The 20,495-nt window shown below is 45.9% G+C and overlaps 1 protein-coding gene across 1 annotated transcript in view; it reads left to right on the forward strand.

Annotated features, from left to right (window-relative positions):
- LOC138595814 (partitioning defective 3 homolog) overlaps positions 1-20,495 on the forward strand; it is a 409,339-nt gene that overhangs the window by 56,203 nt on the left and 332,641 nt on the right. The gene's annotated exons all lie outside the window — the stretch shown is intronic.

A 20,495-nucleotide genomic window follows, 5' to 3' on the forward strand; every position in this document is an offset into this window, starting at 1 on the left:
GCAGTGACATGGAGAGGAAACAGAGCGCAGAGAGTTAATGTCTAAAAACAATGCTGTCACCCTGCAGGTTTCCGGGCCGTTGGGAGCACCCAGGCCTTACTTATGTGTGTGTTTATGTGTGTGTGAATGTGTGTGAGACTTCTGGCTCAGGTTCAGCAGTCAGATTATCCTTCTGTGATTCATATGCAGTCATACCGTGGAGCTGCATGCTGGGGCCTGTCCGTCTCCCCACAGATCTTCACATTGATCTGAGAGTGTGTTTGTACAGTTTTGGTCTTGTGTTGCACAATTGTCCCTTTTGCTGTTCCAGGTTCGGTTAAAGCGTGTCGTTCCTTCTAAAGGTAACTTCTGATGGTTTATCGGCTGCATAGTTTCTCAGATCACAGAGGTTATACGATGTGTTTGTTTGTTAGATCAGAAAAAGATCTATATTTGATTTGTTACTCGTGATGTGTGTTTGAGTAACACAAGATCTTTTATTGGCTGTTGCCACACCAGCTTTCGGGTGCACTACTGCCACCAGTTGGACTAAAGTGTGAAGTAGTCGGCTGAGAGGTTATTTTAAATTCAGTTGGCTCGACTATTTTAATCTAAATCTGTAGGGTGTATTTTTAAAGAGTCATGTGTGTAATTCTGCTTTATATTCTATATATCATTCTGGGACCTCCTCTCTGCTGAGTTGTCTGTAATTCTGCACACAAAGCTCTGCGGCTCAGCGGTGCTGCATCTGACTCCAGATCAGAAGGTTGTGTGATCAAATGATGTCGGTGTCAAAGCTTTTCAGGTGCAGTGGATTAAAAAAACACTTCCTATATGGTGCCTTTCTTAAACCAACCTCTACACCCGCTCCCTGCACACTTCCGCTCTGTTTGTGCGGACGGTTGAGGGTCTGCCCAAACCTCTGAGTGTGGACTGTGGGTCGCTTGTTTTCACGCTGACTTACTGACCAGGTGCAACGCTGTTTTGTTTTCGTCACAAATGAAGCTCTGTAAATCCAACAATTATTAATATCATGCAGACATTAACATCTTTAAGTTAACGTTATATTAAGCATGTAATAGATTGTTTTTTAAGTCTATAAAACGCGACTTATGGATAACCCTGACCACCGTCTCTACAAACTGCTGGACAGACAGAGGAGCACCTTCTCCAACAGACTGGTGCAGCTCCGCTGTCACAAGGACACGTACAGGAAATCTTACCTGCCCACGGCAGGAACTCTGTACAACAGCTCACCTCTGTCAAGCAGGGAACTCTCACCCTGATGTCTCATTCAAACTGCACTTTGTTCTGCTCCTGCTAAGCTCTGCACATGATTCATTTTACTGCGAAGCTTTGCACATGATTCATTTTACTGCGAAGCTTTGCACATGATTCATTTTACTGCTAAACTTTGCACATGATTCATCTTGAAGATTTAGTACCACCTCGTCAGTGTATTTTGCACATTAACATCTCTGCACACTGTAATTGCACATTTACAACCGTGAAGACTGTATGTTACGGGGAGAGGGGAGTTCGCCTCAGAGCTTGCTGCTGTATCTGATCCTGACATTTTAAGGTGATCCATTCAGCCGTGAGTGTGACTTAAACAGAGTTCAGCCTGTGACGGAGTGTGAATGGGGAGGTCCTGTTTGAGAAAGGCCCTTGGTGTGTTGATGTGTATCCACTGTGTGAATAGCAATGACTCTAAATGGGGATTACAGTATTTTAAAACTAGGCCCCGGTTTTACACATTTTTGACATTAATGACTAATAGGTACAAAAAGTTTTTTATTTGCTCTGATGGATCCCCTCAGCCAGCAGCAGTGAAACAGGCGTTAAGGCTGCAACGTAATTTTTACATGGCCAGCATCATTTCAAATGAGACTTGAGCCTGTTTTCTCGCCCTCTTGGTCTCCAGCAGGACTGAAAGAGCTCCTGGCTGAATAACACAACCACATACAGTCAGTCAAGAGTGTCTGGGGAGGAGGCGTAAACTGTCCTCCTGCTCAATAGCCTTTGGTTAGACTTCTTAAATTCATCCAGTGTGAGGGAAAACCTCTAATCGCTCTGAAGCGGCTGGAAATCGCTGTGATACAGACACTTCATCAATACACCAGATGGCAATGCGGCAATTAAAATGAGTCCTGGTTGGATTGTTGCCTTAGGAAGGAAACTCACAATAAGGATCTGCTGGAATGAGTTTATAAAGGAGTGGAATGGGTGTGATACGGCCAATTAGATGAAATTAGACTGAACTTTGATGATCATTGCAGGAAATTGGGCTCTTGTATGAGCAATTAAAACGGTATAAACTTCAGAAGTGTTGTTGTTGCACAAGATAAACTCACTGTCTGATGCAGAAGCGAACTACATCCCTCTGAATGTGGGGCGAAAGGATAAATACAACGTGGAGTTTATTTAGGTTTTCAAAGTGATCACGTTGGGTGAAGAACAGTGCTCATTAGACGAGTCTGAGTTACTGTGTTTGTTCAAAGTACTTTTGACACTGAAGGGTTAAAATCATTTCAAACCACTGACACGCTAAATCTGCAGGTTGACTGTGAGTGTTCGTAAGACGACACTAATTACACAAGCCAGCTACAGATAATACCACACATTAAGGATGAGGTGCATTTATTCCAGGTCTGGTGCTGACAGTATCGTAAATGCTATGTGCAGCAGGCCAGGTCTGCCACAGAGCCAATCATCTGCTTTGCTCTGAACCAATCACAACCTTAAATAGAGTGCACAAAGTGTGATCACAAAGCGACCACATAAAGTGTTTCTGCCTGATTTATTTGAACCTCTTTCCAGCAGTAAACTTGGACCCTGCTCTATTGACCTATCTCTGCTGCGTGTGCCGGTCCCAGACCAGCCAGGAGCTGAGTCTTAATCCATACCTGTCCAAGACCAACACCAGAGTCAGGAAGCACAGACAGGAAGAGGGTTCCTGGTTTGAATCCCGGTTCTATTGTAGTGGGCCTTTCTGTGTGGAGTTTGCATGTTCTCCTCGTGCATGCGTGGGTTCCCCCTGGGACATGCTCGTTAGGTTCACTGGTGACTCTAAAGCTGCCTGTAGGTGTGAGTGTGAGCGTGAAAGGTTGCCTGTCTCTGTGTGTCAGCCCTGTGATTGACTGGCGATCAGTCCAGGTGTAACCCCGCCTCTCGCCCAATGACAGCTGGGATCGGCTCCAGCCCCCCTGCGACCCTGAACAGGATAAGCGGTATAGATGATGATGGATTGATCGATGTGCACTCAGGCTGTCGCTGTCTGCCAGAGAATCTGAAGCAGCACCTCAACACAATGCATGTTGCCAGTTTTAATGCTAACTATCCTGCAAAATCAGATCACAGCAAAGAAAAGTGATTACTCTATAAATCTTCTTTCTGCCATTTTGGATCCGTGCTTGGTATTCTTGACATAATTTGGCTCCTCGGGGAAAGCTCATCTCATCTGTCTGATAGCTTAGCATTCTGACTCCTGGCCCATCACTGTTTAGAAGCTGCACTTTTGTTTCCCCCGTCACTTCAAACATCATTAACCCTTCAAACTACTTGTCTAATGCATCTTGTCATCTTGCTTAGAGTGCACATTTCCATCCCTATATTTCCTCCAAAGACAGCTTGATAACAAATAAGAGCAGAGGATTCAGGAGCAGGCCCCTCGGCGTTTGTAGTCTGGATCTCCCTCATTAACAGCCTGAGTCTAAGCAGGTCTGTTCCCCGGGGTTTAATAAGTGCAGGGGCGACAGGTGAATCCTCAGGGACGATTAAGGGAAGAAGCTCTTAGAGAAGAAGTACCTGAATCAGCGGCTGAGTGCATGAATGTGTAAAACTGTAGTGCAGTAACACATGTGCACCACAAGGAGGCACTCAAGCCCAGCTTAAAGCACGCTGCAGGTTCGTAGCACGTCTGCTGCACAGAATCTGAGTGCATGTGTTTTGTTTTTTGCATTGCATGCCTCAGAATAATACACACGTCACTTTATTAAATGACAATAAAACAGGACGTACAGAGAAGAAGAAAGAAGAAGAATATGCAAGGAAATTAGAGGAGAAGAAGAAGTGGCATAATAAGGAAGACTAAGAAGAAGTAGAATAGACTGAGGATAAGAAGAAGAAGAGAAAGAAGACGGGGAAGGGGAAGAAATTGGAAACAAGGAGAAGGAGAAGACTTAGACGAGGAAGTAGAAAAAGAAGAGGAAGAAGAAGGAACAAGGAAGAGGAAGAAACAAAGAAAGGAGAAAGCCTGATTGAACCTATCCGAACTCTTCATATCCGACCGCTTCCTCTTTGTGCTAATGCGGCCTGTTTATAATGAGCACCACATCCACGGCTCCTGTGGCTGAGCTCCTTGGACAATTGGCACTTTCTTGGCCCCTGAAGTTGGCATTGCCATGGCAACAGCGGTCGGGTGCCAAGTGGGCACCTGCGCTGGGTCGAGATCAAGCCGTGAGTGAAATTAGCCAAGGCTAAAGCGGGGTCCCAGCAGCTGCCCCCTGGTACCAGAACACTGCCGGGGGAAATCAAAGACTAATTACTCTGTTTGTCTGTGTGTGTGTGTGTGTGTTTGTGTGTGTGTGTGTGTTTGTGTGTGTGTGTGTGTTTGTGTGTTTGTGTGTGTTTGTGTGTTTGTGTGTTTGTGTGTTTGTGTGTGTGTGTGTGTCGCTCTCTTTGTGTTTGTGGATGTCTACGGGTAAATGGAGCCTCTTTTGGCGTAGATTGAAGACTATTGTGTCTGGTCGTCCGTCTCTCACCATCATCCCCCAGACAGTGTTACACATTCACCTCAGACGTTGTGGACGAAGCATTTATTCGGTTCATCTGTGTAATTTATTCTGGGCCTGTGAAGCCCTATTTGATTTGTTATTGATGATGAAGTTTTTTATATTGCTGGTTAAGGACCGAGGCAGACAGAAGAACAATTAAACCGTTAATACATGTTGTTATGTTGCTTTTTTAAAGACTCTTTGGAGTTTACAGAACTGACTGCAGGATGATTGAACTGTTCTGGGTTACAAAGCAATTTCTGCTCATTGCTACAATAATACTTTTACTTGTACCATGAACGCCACCATATTTACTACCATGTATCCTGAGAGTATAGCTACTGTCCTCTCTATAAGCTGCTTTATGTTAGAAGTTGTAACCTGGACGCTGCCCTCTGGTGGCCAAAGAGACACTAGCTACTGTGTGTCATCTTGATCTCTTTTGCCATCTAGTTGAAGGAACCCTGTTTGAGTGTGAGTGACCATCCAGGGCGCCATCCTTAAGACCAAATTGATTTTATCTACAGTGGCATTTCTTTCATTTCAGAAACATTGCCAAGCTAAAATCTGTTGTCTCACAAGCTAAGTTAGAGATGCTTTTGTTTCCTCCCGGTTTGACTCCTGCGATTCCCTTTCCTCCTGCCTCCGTCAACCGTCTACAAATGGTCAAGAATGCTGCTGCAAGGCTGTATTTTCTGTACATTGGCTTCCAGTTAAATTTAATTTTAAGGTCCTTGTTTTCATTCATAAAGCTGTGCATGATCAGGCACCTGTGTACATCACCTGTAGATCCCTCAGGTCTTCTGATCAGGGTCTTCTTGTCATCCCTCGTGTCCGACTGAAAACAAAAGGGGAACGTGCCTTTAAAGTTGTAGCTCCAACACTTTGAACACTCTACCTGTGAGAATACGCTCTGCAGTTTCTACTGACACGTTTAAAAAGCAGCTTATAGACGGTAGTTTTTCTCTGTTCATTGTTATTTTTAGTATTGTAATACTTTGTGAAGCACTTTGTTACTTTGCTCTGTGAAAGGTGCTATACCAAACAAACGTACTTATATTTGAGAGCTAAATAAAGCTACAATGTTTGTGAATAGGTTCTTCCATTTCTGTAAGTATGGCTATCATGGATGTCACTGAATCCTTCCTGAGACAGACCTTTTTGTTAAAGAGCAAGATGCTTTTTTTTCTCTTTACCCTTAACCAGTTGTTACATCGATCTTAAAGGCTACCAGATTCCATTTAAAAAAGTGCTATTTTAACGGGGGAAAAAAGAGTTGCTGGTGCTGCCGTAAAGGTTAGTTTGTTTGGGTTATAGGAAGGTAAAATGACAATGTCAATGGAGTCTGGTTGCTATAAAGGCATTCAGAAAAGCTCTATCTCTGTAGGATCGCACCTTTAGTGGACATACTTTGAGCCGGTGCATTTGCACCTTAGGATTACGTTGCAGCTATTACAGCCAGTTTTGCAGATGCCAGCTGACGCAGTCTCCTAGAGCAATTCTAAAACTTTATTTAGTAGGGATGCACGATATTAGATTTTTTGCTCCGTTATGCCGATATTTTACAACTCATTTAGCCGATTACCGATATTTTTTTCCCGCACACCTAATTGCAGAGATCATCAACTCTCTTCTGTATTGGAATTAGCGTACAGTATAATGGTGATACTCTTATCACATTTGTTACAACGGTCGGGGTGACGGGTCTTGAGACGGTTTATCAAGTTTGTAGTGTTGAAAGACTTTGCCTTGGCTCCTCCTCACATCACCGAAGCTGAGCAGTCATTGCAAAGAGCAGTTTTGCTTTCTATCTGGACACTTTGAGAAACTTCCACACCACCGACATTTTGGCTTCTAACTCTCTCATGCTGCAGGTAGACACACGTGACGTCATCACGCTGCGCCGCGCAGGTCTTCTTCGCGCTGAGGTCGGGCATTTAATCAAGTATGCAGCAGCCCATTATTTTAACGGTTAATTATATCAGGGGATATCGGCGTTTTAAGCCAATATCGGCCGATACCGACAACATGCCGATAATATCGTGCATCCCTAATATTTAGCTATTATTGATTACAAATTAAGTTTAAAAAATACCAGAATTTCCCTTTAATTTGACCAAAATATGTTGTCCCTGCAGCACATTTAACTAAATGAATGTTTTGTTTTTTCTGCAATGTAGTTTCTAATTTTGAGTCGAACCAACACCGCCTGGTTGTTAGTTCTCCATTGGACATGATGGTGTCGAGCTGACTTGATAACCTTCCATGAGCACCGCTGACCTTTCTTACAGAAGGATGAAGTCTGAACACGACGCCTGCACCTGTTTCTGCTCTGAAAAAATCCCTTTGGACTGACGCATATCTGCAGACTGACACTCACATTCAGGAGAACATGAGGTTATACACTTGAACTTTGAAAGGTGTTACTGCTGATGACATCAAACGCGCACACACACGCACACACACGCACACACACGCACACACTTGAACTTTCCCCGGACAGAAAGTGTAAATGTCGTCACCCAGCATGGGAACGCAAAAGAAGAACAGTCAGACCAAATGAGACATCGCACTCTTTTGTTCACTCTGACAGTCACACAGGTCCACACACACACACACACACACACACGCATCCTGACAGACACACACACCCTGCTGTAGTGAGTTGTAATTAGCCTGTAAGGACCAGAGTCAGCGCTGTGCCCTCACAGACTGGTGTGGTAGCAGAATTTATCCTCCCCTCCGCTGCGGCGCTCCGAGGCTGGTGGGCGGCAGCAAGCAGTTTTTCATTTCATTCTCCTCCCGGGCTTTGGATTTATTGTCGGTTGTTGCTTGTTTATTAGGTTGCTAGCTTTTGAACTTCACTTACCCGGGGAAGGTTTGTCGAGCACCGTTGTTTCTATTTCAGCAACTCCCTCTTTCCCACTTATGCAGTTATAATCCCTCGCAGCGGGGGACGCCTTTGAGAGGCTGAACCGCAGCTTCTTTTTAGAAGGTAGGAATGAAACCTGGTGTCTTATTCACTACACTGTGAGGGGCTTCCAGATCAGAGCTTTAAAGAACGTGTGATGAAATGCTGTGTGCCAAAGTATCACAGAGTTACACGGAATAAATCCTGCTCGAGTAAGACATTTTCATCTCTCAGCTGTATGGATTTTTTGCAGGCCCTTAAATTGTCCAGGGGGGTTACTGCAGGTGCAGAATGTTCTAGTTCTGCTACCAAAGTGTTTTCATCCTAGCTTAATGCAGACTCTTCGAACCGGGTGGCTGAAAACTGCTGGAGGTCTTGATCAGAGGATACATACACCGATCAGACCCGTGTCCACCGCCGAAAGCGCCTACAATGGGCACGTGAGCGTGACAACTGGACCACGGAGCGATGGAAGAAGGTGGCCTGGTGTGACGAATCACGTTGCATCTCTTACCCGGGAAAGATATGGCACCAGGATGCACAATGGGACGAAGGCGAGCCGGCGGAGGCAGTGTGATGCTTTGAGCAATGTTCTGCTGGGAAACCTGTAGTCCTGACATTCATGTGGATGTTACTTTGACACGTACCACCTACCTGAACATTGTTGCAGACCAGTATTCCGTAATGGCAGTGGCCTCTTTCAGGAGGATAATGCGCCCTGCCACACTGCAGACATGCTTCAGGAATGGTTTGAGGAACACGACAAGTTCAAGGTGTTGACCTGGCCCCAGATCTCGATTCAATCGAGCGTCTGTGGGATGTCCTCGACACACGAGTCCGATCCATGGAGACCCCACCTTGCAACTTACAGGACTTAAAGGATCTGCTGCTCACATCTAGGTGCCAGATACCTCAGCACACCTTCAGTGGCCTCGTGGAGTCCATGCCTCGACGGGTCAGGGCTGTTTTGGCTGCAAAATGGGGACCAACACAATATTAGGCAGGTGGTCATAATGTAGATTGAGCCCAGCCTAGTTGTAGTGCACTGTGGTTTACAGAAGAGGCAGCATGCATGTAGAAAGTCTCCTTTTCTTCATGGCAACATGTTCAAACACGCCCTACTTTAGTGTTTAGCCAACAAAGTCTTGTACTTTTATGACGACACTTCTTGGTCTGTTGGGGTTGCTTAATGATGCAGTGCAGACTAGTCAGACCAAGAAACAAAAAACACCTCAAAGGATGCAAAAATTCGTCCTTGGATTCTCCCTTTCTTTCACCTTTGTTGCACTAGTAAGATCTCTGAAATGAAACAATGTTCTGCACACAGTTAATGTAAAATGTGAGCATGGTGTGTGTCTGCATGGAGGAGTTCCGTGTGTGTAGTATAGACAGAGACAGACAGCGGACGATGTGGAACGAAGGTCACCCGGCTGTCTCGAACCTCCAGCATCAGTAGAGCATGACAGCCTGCTGAAGCTGCTGATATGGACCTGCCGAGCCACCGGTGTAGATAACATTGTTGTTTACAAAGATACGACCTCAGCTGTGTAGCATATGCAGTAGGACATATATACCCCTGTGCCTGGGGTAAGAATGATATGTTTGGATGTTGCACAGCAGCAGGAAACTCCTCCATCTTCTGCTGTGGTTTTCTGCAGAACGGGTGAAATCAGGTCACATCATCGAATCACGTAGGTGTCTTAGATTTCTCCTCGATGGCAGCTCCTCTACAGGAGGAGACGTCTGCAGATGCGCCAAATCGCTCCTGACATGGCGTCGGCTCGTCTGAATGCTGTCTGGAAAAGCCGGGGCGTTTAACGAGAGCTGAGGATAGGCAGCGCCAAAACCAGACAAAAAACACCAGAGGGATCCACACAGACAAGAATATGCACACAGTTACACACCTATGTACTCGCCCACTCACACAGACATGCTGCAGTAGCAACACACAATAACGTCCCCGCATTGTGCGTGTGTGTGATGCAGGAGGATGTTTGTCCTGGTTGACAGCTGTCAGGGCTGCTTTGGTTGCAGCGTCTGGATACTTTGCCAAACGAGCCTATTATCTACAGTGGTGGAGTCGCGTGGGGGCGGGGATGGGGGGGCTGCATTGCCACGGGGGGCTGATTTGGGTCAGCCGCCATGAGACAGGCCTTAAACTGAGGTGACAGATATACAAACCCCCCCTGCTTGGATCCTGCAGCCCTCCCAAAGACCCCCGCAGGGATGTAGCTAGGAGCTCTGAGATAACAAAGGACTCCTCTTATTATCCATATGAGGTGGGTGCTGCAACCACAACGCCCAAATAAGGAAGAGACATCATCCTGGTTTCTACTTTGGAGCTGTTTTTTTTCTGCTTATTGTCTTGATTTTTGTCAGAGGAAGTCATCGCCTCCACACTTCCTCGCCTCGCCTCATGGGGGCAACAGTGCTTTCTGCATGTGCCTCAGCGTGAGCGCGCGCGACAGAGAATTACTTATACAAAGTCACCGCCAGTTCAACAGAAACTGCAATCTTAAACAGAAAACTTCAATCTCCCATCAATTGCTTATTCTTTTGAATATATAGACCTATTTTCTGTGTCACCCCGCTGCCTCTCAGCTCCTTGTTAAAGCAAGCGAGCGTCTCCTCTGCATGACAAGTATCCCTCTGTAGCTTTTGTCTCAAGAGTCTGCAGACCATGAGCTGCTGTTTTCAACACTTGACTACTTCTCTCACAACCATATATAATTACCCTCGCGGATCCAAAGTCACTCCAAGGTTGTGTCTGAAAATTGGCTCTTAAATTGACTTTGGAAGGCAGAGCTCTGTTTCAGACTGGGTTAATTTAGTACAGGGGATATGATGTATGCCAGGCTGGGTGGGATTCTGAGCCCTGTGTGGGTTTAAATATTGGAGTAATTAGCATAGCTGTGAGTATAGCGCTCGGCTAATTGTTGGAGGATCTGGCAATGCACAGACTCAGACAATTTGAACCATAATAAACTCACTTAAATGCATGTAGTCAGTGTTTTACAGTAAATAAAGGATGAAGTAAATAAAGAGGACAAAAGAGATGAATCGTGCAAAAAGGAATGGAAGAAAAACAGAAGAATAAAAGAACAATTAACAAATAAACATACGAGGAAACGAGGAGGAGGAGCTGTGTAGGAAGGAAAGAGGAAAAGCAGAGCAGCCATTGCCATGAGCTAAACTGGTTCTGGCGTCGGCGGCTGGCGCTGCACCGAGCTGAAGTTGACTCTGGCACGGGCAGGCGGGGTGGCGGTGCCAGGGCCGGGGAAGCTAAGCCTGGTTTGGAGAGCTTTAGACGGGCATATTGTAGCAGACAGAGCGCTGAATCCCCTCTAACACCAGGCTGTGGGCTCTCGCTGCCTCTCATCTCGTGAGAAAGGCCTCTTCAGATTACGCCCCGCTCGGCTAGAATATGGAGCGCTTACAACAAGCTGATGGGCTACATGCTGTCCTGCTGGTGGTCGAGGTTTGGAGCGTCCTCGTCGTCTAAAATAGTGAAAACTGACAGCAAATAATCATAGACTTTATATGAGAAGTGAACATAGCAACCCTGCGTCACTCACTGGTTTGTGGGCCACAGTTTTACTGTTCTGAGTTTGGTATTTTGGCCACAACCATGTTGTGTTTTTGAGCCTGAAGTAGAGGCCTTCACGGATCCGAAACAGGATCTGTCAAGTATATGAAAGCTGGGACCTGGACCCATGGAGAACCTGGCCTGGCGAAACAGACCTGATCAACACCGACTTCACAGCTGATTGCATCAAGTTACTGCTAGTCAGCTGTCAAACAAACCTTTTTGTCCTCCCTAATGTGACGTAGCCTTCTCCCCTGTGCCTGGCCTTGCATGTGATCCATCCTCCTTGCCAAGAAAGTTCATAAAAAACATCCAGGTTTCCTGTTATCCACGTCGTGTTGGTAAAAACAGCGACGCTTATCCACGCGTTATTTCAGATTAAAAGTCCACTTGCTGTCACTCAGACTACTACTGGCCATTCGACAGCAAGAGGCTACATCCACTTCCTAAACAGTGTTTGCAAGTAAAGTTTATCATGCGCTTACGTCAGTAAAAACTGAACATATCGCAAGAGGGGCGTAGTGCCTTCTTCGGTGTATAGCTGTCTCCAATATGCTCAATTACTCCACCGTCTTGTCTCTCTGGGCTACACGTCAGGAACACTGAAAGCTGTATGTATAATAGAGGGTATCTGGAGTTCAGTGGGCCAATTTGAGAGAATGTGTCTCAGTGTGTCTCGGTGAGCAGCCACGGTTTCATCCAGAAGGGATTTTTAGGAGAAACTGTCATTAGACCCTCCACCACTCTCCTCCTCCCTTTGTGCAGCTTTACAAGGAGAATCTTGAGAGTCCTTGCATGAATACCTTATGTCTCCTCCACAGCAGATGTGCTACAGCCTTGGGCCTCAGTTATAGCTCGTTATGTGAATGTGTGTGTCTGTGCGCGTGTGTGTGTAAGACTGCATGCTATTCCCATTCGGAAGTCAGCAGGGAGTTTGCCTATAAAGGCACAAATAATAGGCACCCATTTATCTCTGAAGACACTCGTCCATCAGCGCACACACACGTGCACACGCTGATGTTTGGTGATATTGTTGCTGTGTTGCGCCAGAAGCGCCGTCCTGTACACATGCATCAGTGTAAATGTCTTTACACAGAGGAGAGGAGAGTCATGTGACGCGCTGCTTTGTCCCCCGTCAGTCACTCTGTGTGGCTTTCTTGTTTAAAGGCCATCACACTGTAAAAGCCCTCATTCACTCACTGACACTGTGTGAGGCCGAACGTGCTGATGAACTCCCAAAGGACACACAAACACCCATCTGAAAATGAGGTTTGTTGTGTGTGTAGAATCTCCTGAGTGTCTGTCCTGTGTAGATCGTTTGCTTCCTGTTTCTTTTGAGTCTTAAACGACCCGTTTCTAAAGGAGGTTCTGTTACGACGCCTGGAGGTAACATAGACTATGGTTAATAAATCATATGTTCCATCCCAACTGCTAAAGTTTACACTGAATATTGGGACTACCTTGAATCTAACAGAAGTCCCTCTTCAACAGTCGTTTTCCGCACATTTTAAAGTCCTGCAATAGAAACACTTTCTAGAAACGGCAAAACGTCCTGCTCGTGCTCACTTCAGGGGTCTTTGAGTTTGTGGGAAAAGAGTGGATTTGTTTAACATGATATGGAAATGCATTTCTCAATAAGTTCAGTTAAATCACACTATTGGAGGATTACAGCAGTGCACAAGTGCAGCCTATAGCGCCAACCTCTAACCAAACTTTGCAATTTCTTTTTTGCTACTTTTCAAAAGTTTGCTCGACATTAAAAAGGAAACACGACTATTAATACATCCTGGTTTCTCCCACATAAGTTAATGTGGTCAGGATAAACACCGGTGGAGTCTGACGGTGTGCAGGGACACTAAAAGCATGAACTTTTCTCTTGCCTGAAAAAGCAGCATGAAAACTTTGCAGGCTGTGTGCAGCTCACTGAGTTACAAATATATGCAAATATAAGGTTACAAACTGCCCCTGACCAGGTAACTGATTTTATGCAGACTTTTTTCCTGACAGCCTTCCGGTAAAATGTCCTCAAAAAGTCGGGGTTGACCGACGGGTGGGGTGATGACGTTTATGTCATAATACCAGAAGAGCTGCACAAAACAGGATGATTAAAAACATCGTTGAAGATGAAGAAGGATCCCTTACAAGACGACAACAGCTGAGATGAATACCAAAGATCAGAGAGCTGCAGATATTTGGGGGCTTCTGGTTGTGATGGCCCCGCCGCTGAAATTGTTCGCTGGTTGCCGAGACTGCAGCGTACTTTTTTCATCACGTTCTGCCTCATTAGCCTCCAACAGGTGTGAGCGAGGTTCAGAGGCAGACTAGCTTTAAATTTTCTGGAAACTTGTCCAGAGTGCATGTGTGATAAGGGCTGTATAGTCTCTGCATGATGTGTTTTATCTTTGAACTCTCTTTCTGCAGTGTTTGAAGAATCAGATCAGTATGCCTTATAATCTTTGTCTCAACCCCTCACAGGCTACAACAAAGCTCACCTTTCCATCCACTCATCTGTAATTTCTTTCTGCTGTTTGTTCTCTTCTTACCTCGTCTTCAGAAGCTCTTAAACAATCCATGATATCTGGGCGAGGGGGCAAGAGACAGAGCTCGCTTTCCTCCCTTATCCCATATCGATCATCAGGCAGTGAATGAACTGCACGTGGACTCGCCAGCTGACTTATTGATCACAGCTTCCACACATATTCACACACACAGACAGCCTATTATCTCATTTACCAGAAGTTATATTAAAGAAAGCCGTCCTGGCCGGCGACGGCTGCTGTCTGTGTGGAAAGTGACAGTTATATGATGTGTAAAGTGGCGAGATGGTCCAAACGCTGCCAGAGTAAAAGTGAGCGAGTTCAGGCTCCACATTAAGTAAATGAATTTTGTGCAGCGGACACACATGAAAATTGGATGTGGTTTATTTTCCTCACCACTAAACATTTAACAGAATCCACATGCAGCCCAGATCAAAGTTGTTTTTCTTGCATAAAAGTCTGACATTTATGTTTTCAGTGCCTGATGTTATTCCAACCTAAGTGCAGCGATTAGATTTATTTGCGTAAAGACATGACGGACTTTTCTTTAAGAGGAAACTATGTTCAGACGTCAGCGTTGCCAAGAAGCCATAAAGCAACTCTTTGAATCCCTTCACAGGTGCTGTTTCATGTGCGTCCTCTGAGCTCCGTGTTGGATCATGGATTGGATGGAAGTAGTGGACGTAGCCGCCCTGACGTTAGCAATCGGTTTATGGCCTCGAGTGTTTTAATGTGGTCGTCGCCATCTTGGTTTTCTGGAGCCAGAAGGGACCACATTTGGATGAGAGGAGCGAGGGGTTAGCAAACACCCAGATATCAAAGCTAATTCTTTAATCAGCTTATTAGCTAGTTAACAGTGTTTCCCAGAGAAAGAGATTTTATATGTGGTGGAAGCTGACCACAGTTGTTTACTTATTAGGCTCGCTCGCCCGCCAACATCTGGTTTGGGAGATTTGGCGTGTTACTTGAAAGAACCGGCCTTTTTATGGGCGAGGGGAAAAGCTAACAACAATCCTGACTCACATGCACGGGCCGCCACGAAGAAATCAATGTATGAGAAACACTAATGAGCTAAGAAGCAGGGTATACGTGCTAACTAGTGCTAACAAGAAGTCCACTCATTGTGAAACTGGTGCTCAGACTTCTTAGCCTTCTCCTAAAGGCACCAACATCACAACCAGGGCTGTGAGGTAAAGTTCAGAGACTGAGTTAGCTGAGGTGACACCGAGCAGACGGCGAGCAGCACCTTCCTGAAATCAACCACAACCCGAAGTATGTAGAGCTCTAAGGCTTAACACAGGTTGAAATTGGTGAGTTGCATTAATTTTCACCCTCCGTACAGTTGTTATGACGGGAAAAATGAGCTCTGGAGACCAAAAAGCCATAGCAGACACCATCAGCAGTGGGGTTAGCCACTGCAAGCGCCTCCGCCCAGTGAAGAAGACCGTTGCTTTTGTCAGGGCTGGGGAAAAGACAACATTAGCGGCCAGGACCACCTCCGCTGGAACTGAAGACTGGGAACTGAAAGTCGACCTGGGGAAACAACCGAAGCTTCCAGAAACTGTGGCCTGCTAAGGCCTGACATGGTGCTGACGTCTGAAGGCTCCGAGCAGGTCATTCTGTCAGAGCTCACCATTCCCTGGGAGGACCGCATCGAGGAGGCCAACGAGAGGATGAGGGCAAAGTACACAGAGCTTGTGGAAAAGTGCAGAAACAACAGGTGGCGAGCGAGGTGCGAGTCCACTGAGGCGCGTTGCAGAGAGTTCGCAGGCTTGGGATCACAGAAGCCAGTAGGCGAAGGGCCATCAAGTTGGCCACAGAGGCAGCAGAAGTTCAAGGTGGCTGTGGATCAGGAGAGAGGAGCCGTGGGTCGGGTCATGCTACCTGGACACAAGCTTGGGACTGATCAACCCCGGCTGAGTCGCCTGGGTGAGGTTGTATGATTGTTGAAAGACCCCAAACACCCAATGACCCCAGGTCACAACACTGATGGTTGGTCCAGGTGCATCGCAAGATGTATCTAAAAGTTGCACCAGGTTTATTTCTGCTGTAAAGTTTAACACAGGGCTCTATTGGGACCGACTCACTGCTGGAGACAACTTCAAGTGGACACTCGAGGAACTGCAGTTTACGGCACATCCACGTTGGCCTCCTTTTACAGCCCTGGAGGTTGCTGCTTGGTTGAGATGTAAGAAAGGAGAAGTGAATATTACTGATTCATGATATACTGTCTGCATCTTATCAACAGTCCTTTTTCTTTTTGACTTTGTTATGAAACACTTCAGAATAACAAACACTGTGTGGGTAAAACTGATAGATATGAGACACAGTTTTGGCATTATTTTCTATTGGTAAGTGAAATAATGACGACTGCTGCTGCCAGCGATGACAGGCTTTTAATAATTCATGACAGAAACAAAATACCCGACAGATGTGCCACCTACTTGTATTCAGATCTGCCTCTTTGAACAACAACTGTAGAACACATCCCCAACGACCAACAGAAACCGTTCTGCTGCACCTCGCTCCGACACCTGCACAACTTCACGCGAAAGGGATCGATAGTTGAAAGATGTGTGAGTGTGACCAAGGTAGTAAAGTAAAAGTATTTTCAGTGCTGGTTTCTCTCTTTAAAATCCTGACTTTCTCTGGGGTGTCAGCTTGTTCAGAGAGCAGGTTTCTCTTTCAATGACACGTGCTAATATTTTATTCAAGCTGTTTCCTCCACGCTTATTACGAGGAAGAGAAGGGTTGGATAAAGAGGACAGAGACGCTGAGAGACAGAAAAATGCAGACATGCTTTTGCACTTCAAGACTCCATTCAGTCTGTGTGTTCTATTTTTAATCTCTACCTGTCTCTGAGTATTTTATAATAAATAAGGTGTTTAAAATGTGAAAACCAAGATATTAAAAATACCTTAATGTCGAGACAAAAGGCCCCCAAGCCCCAAGTGAAGCGAACAACTTCCTGCCGTGTCTGCTCTTTGTCTGCATGCGCGTGTGTGTGCCACGCTCCAATTAGCAGTCCTATTAGCCCAGGTGTGGCACCTGAGACCAGAATAGCCGCTGCGGGAGTTTCCCCTCGCTGCAGCACCTGTTAACACCGAGAACCGGCCCTCGCTTTAGTTTGACAAAGAAATCACTGTGACATTTCATTCTGAGGCCCACGTTAATATTTTGTCATGTGGAGGTGAAAATGAGTTTTGCTGCAGGGAGGGAATACTGAGCAACATTTCAGCCTCACATTTACTTTGAGTCACAACTGCAAAGTGATACTGAGAACCTTTACAGAAGCTGTAGTGATTGTTTTATGGAGAGGACATGAACAGACACGTCGTCGCTGACCTGATTCAGGCGACACAATGGCATTTAGTTGTCCTACATATCTGGGAGGACGAATATAATGAGCTGTTTTTAACCCAAGCAACTCAACTCATCGCAAACGATTCTGTGTCAAGTTTGTGCGAGCAACACCAGGCCAAACTCAGCTCTGCTTTTGGCCTGATCACAGCCTTGCTATCCAAGCTGTCATTGGATGAGAGGTGCGGTTACCTGGACAGGTAGCCAGTCAATCACAGGGCTGACACATATGCTGTGTCCCACTTCAGGGGCTGCATCCTTTGAAGGACGTATTTGAAGGCCAATTACGCCACAGAGGCATTTCGAAGGCTCCTCCATATGCGGCCAACAAATGTGTCCTCCTTTTTCCCAGGCCACGAAGGATCCATCGGGTGCTTCCTTCCTGGCCCAGCGTATCCCGAGGTTTATTGCACGCTAATTGAAATGAGAAGGCGGCCTCTTAAACGGCTGAGGAACACACTTTTGGTTTCAACTGTATCGAATAGCTAGAGATACAAATCTAAAAAGAAATACACAAGGGGCCATGAAACGAATTATCTTTAAAATAACAGGTTAAGTTTTGTGACATTAGTTACGTTAGCTAGTTAGCCAGCTAGCCACCTGTTGCTAGGCGACAGAAGCCTTAAGACAGAAGGTTAAGGGTGGGATCAGCTGGTGACTCAAACAGGAAATCCTCCGTAGCCCAGCGTCTACACAGGCTAAGAATGACTCATCCTCTGCAGACCGCGTCCTTCGAAGGATGCAGCCCCCGAATTGAGACACAGCTATTGACCCAGACAACCTTTCACACTCACACACCTTAGCCAATTTAATGTGCTTTCACACCTGACAGCTTTGGTCCGGACTTTCGGACTTCACTCGGAAAGTCTGGTTGCATTGTGGGTTGTTAACGGGTGCTGACACTGGCAGAGACAGCCACGCAGCCAGGCAGCAAGATGAGCAGGCGACAGACGAGGGGGAGCGACGAGGAAGTAGACATATGGGCGGACCAAACAATTTCACAAATGCTCGTGGAAACACACAAGAACACGGAGGTGTTCAAAGTGTTCATGGAGAAACTAAAGGAGAGTGGAACTGATCAAACTGTGAAAAACTCAGACAACAAAACATTAAAGTCTGCGTGTTGAGTGGGATTGAGGAGTGCGCTCTCCCTCTTTGTTTATTTCAGGGTGTTTTCCCACGTGGAACCAGGATTTGAACCAGGAACCTTCTAGCTGTGACGTGCTTACCACTGCACCACCGTGCCGCACCCCATATAAAAATAGTTTTTATGGTAATTTTTATGCTCCCAAAATGAGGATATCTCCTCTGTTTGCTTATTCTCATGCTGAGTCCGGCTTTCTAATTGTGATGTTGGTCATGGTGTTTGACTGTCCTCGGCTGCCCGGGGGGCAGTTTGGCAGGACGGTCACCCCTGGCCCAGTGCCCCCTCCTAACTTGGCCGAGTGCCCTTTTTGTTGCCTCTTAAGTCCCTGAAACAAGTGTTACACTATAATTGTTTATCTGCGTCTCCACGTTTGTCTTTGGTCCCACGCCGACTTGTTATTTCTCCCTCCTACGTGGTTCTTTCGAGACATGCTGCTGTGCTTCTTCTAGATCAAACACCTCACCTGCGCTGCTAGATTTCTACACTCCACCTTTATTTAGTGTCATTATTATGTCTGAGAGAAGATGGAGGTGGAGAAGGCGAGCGAGAGGTGTTTGATTGGAGTATCAGGCTGAAGATTCGTTTGTATGCGTGTGTGAGAAGTGTGTATCTGTCAGTGTGTACGCATGTCGTGTAGGTGTGGGTGTGTCTTATTGTTCAGGTGCACATGTTTCTGTGTGTTTGTCTTGAAGCCTGTTGCATCTTCTTGTCTTGAACTTTCCGAACACCTTATGAAGCGTTTGCTTCTCAGTGGAACCACCAGAGTTAACTGTACAAGTCAAACAAATGTGAGGAGTAACCCGCACCGTACCAGAGCGTGCAGGGAGCCTCTGTTATTTAACACGTGTGACGTCTCATCCCTCTGAATGAGGCTGGTCTCGGTGGGGGGGGGCGCTGTGTTTGCACCGAGTGGAACAACAAACTCTGTTTCATGGCTGACGCAGGAGAGGAGAAAGGCGAGCAGAAACATTGAAATGTGCCACCTAAATGTTGTATTGTCATGCTGCAGTGTTTCTGTATTAGATCACTGTGTGGGGGAGTTTGTAAGCAGGGGGCTCGCTGTCGTCGTTGTTCTCTTTGTGGCTTCTTTCAAACTGTGTAAATGTGATCTACAGTCTACAGAGAAGAGATAATATAACATATAAGATATAATCCTTCACTGAAGTGCAATAAACTACAATATAATGTAACCACCCTCGATCATTTAGAGTCAGCTCGCATAGCAGAACACAATGTAAGGATGACATGGAGGCACTTTGTGTATTAAGTTAGAGTCCAAATCCAGCTTTGTTCTTGTATAACGAACTGTAGCACTGTTACAGTTATGGTACTTTAATTGTTTTTAACAGTGATAGAACGCCCTTATTTATTTATGGATTTAATGTTTATTTGTTTTGGGACGAGTGTGAAGCAAGTAAACCGATCCACACACAACAGCATTTATCGCTAATTTGCAAGGCCCGTCCCGAGATCGGCCTTTAAAATACATAAAACCCACAACGAATACACAAGAGACAAAACAGACTCAACAACAATAACACAGATATAACGACACAGGGTGCAAGCTATCCTACAATATCATATAACTTTAATTAAAGTGGTAATCCTATTATGTAGAAAAATAAAACTTCCTATAATGCTCAGCGGGCACCTTCAGAATAATCCATCCATCATCTATGCTGCTTACCCTGTTCAGGGTCGCGGGGGGCTGGAGCCTATCCCAGCTGTCACTGGGCAAGAGGCGGGGTTACACTTGGACAGGTCACCAATCAATGACAGGGCTGACACATAAAACTTGTCACGCTCACATTCATACCTACAATCATTTTAGAGTCACCAATGAGCGTAACGAGCATGTCCTTGGACTGTGGGAGGAAGCCGGCGTACCCAGAGGGAACCCACGCTTGCACGGGGAGAACATGCAGACTCCTCACAGAAAGGCCCGCTACATCTCAACCGGGGTATGAGCTAAGCTGTGTAGCGACAGAGCTAACCACAGCACCACTGTGCAGCCCCACTTCAGAATAATATACATGCGCTTATTTAAATAACTTAAAACGACGCTAGGTGGCTTACCCCCAGATTTCTCTCTGAAGGTCAACAGTAGTAAGTTCCTGATAGGAGATCGGCACTCTGCAATCAGTGTGTGAAAGGGTGAATGTGACATGTGGTGTAAAAGCAGCTATATAAGAGCAGTCCA

Source organism: Semicossyphus pulcher, unplaced genomic scaffold, assembly GCF_022749685.1.
Source record: "Semicossyphus pulcher isolate SPU_LCO1_2020_fin unplaced genomic scaffold, fSemPul1.0.p SCAF_18, whole genome shotgun sequence".
NCBI classification, from domain to species: Eukaryota; Metazoa; Chordata; class Actinopteri; order Labriformes; family Labridae; genus Semicossyphus; species Semicossyphus pulcher.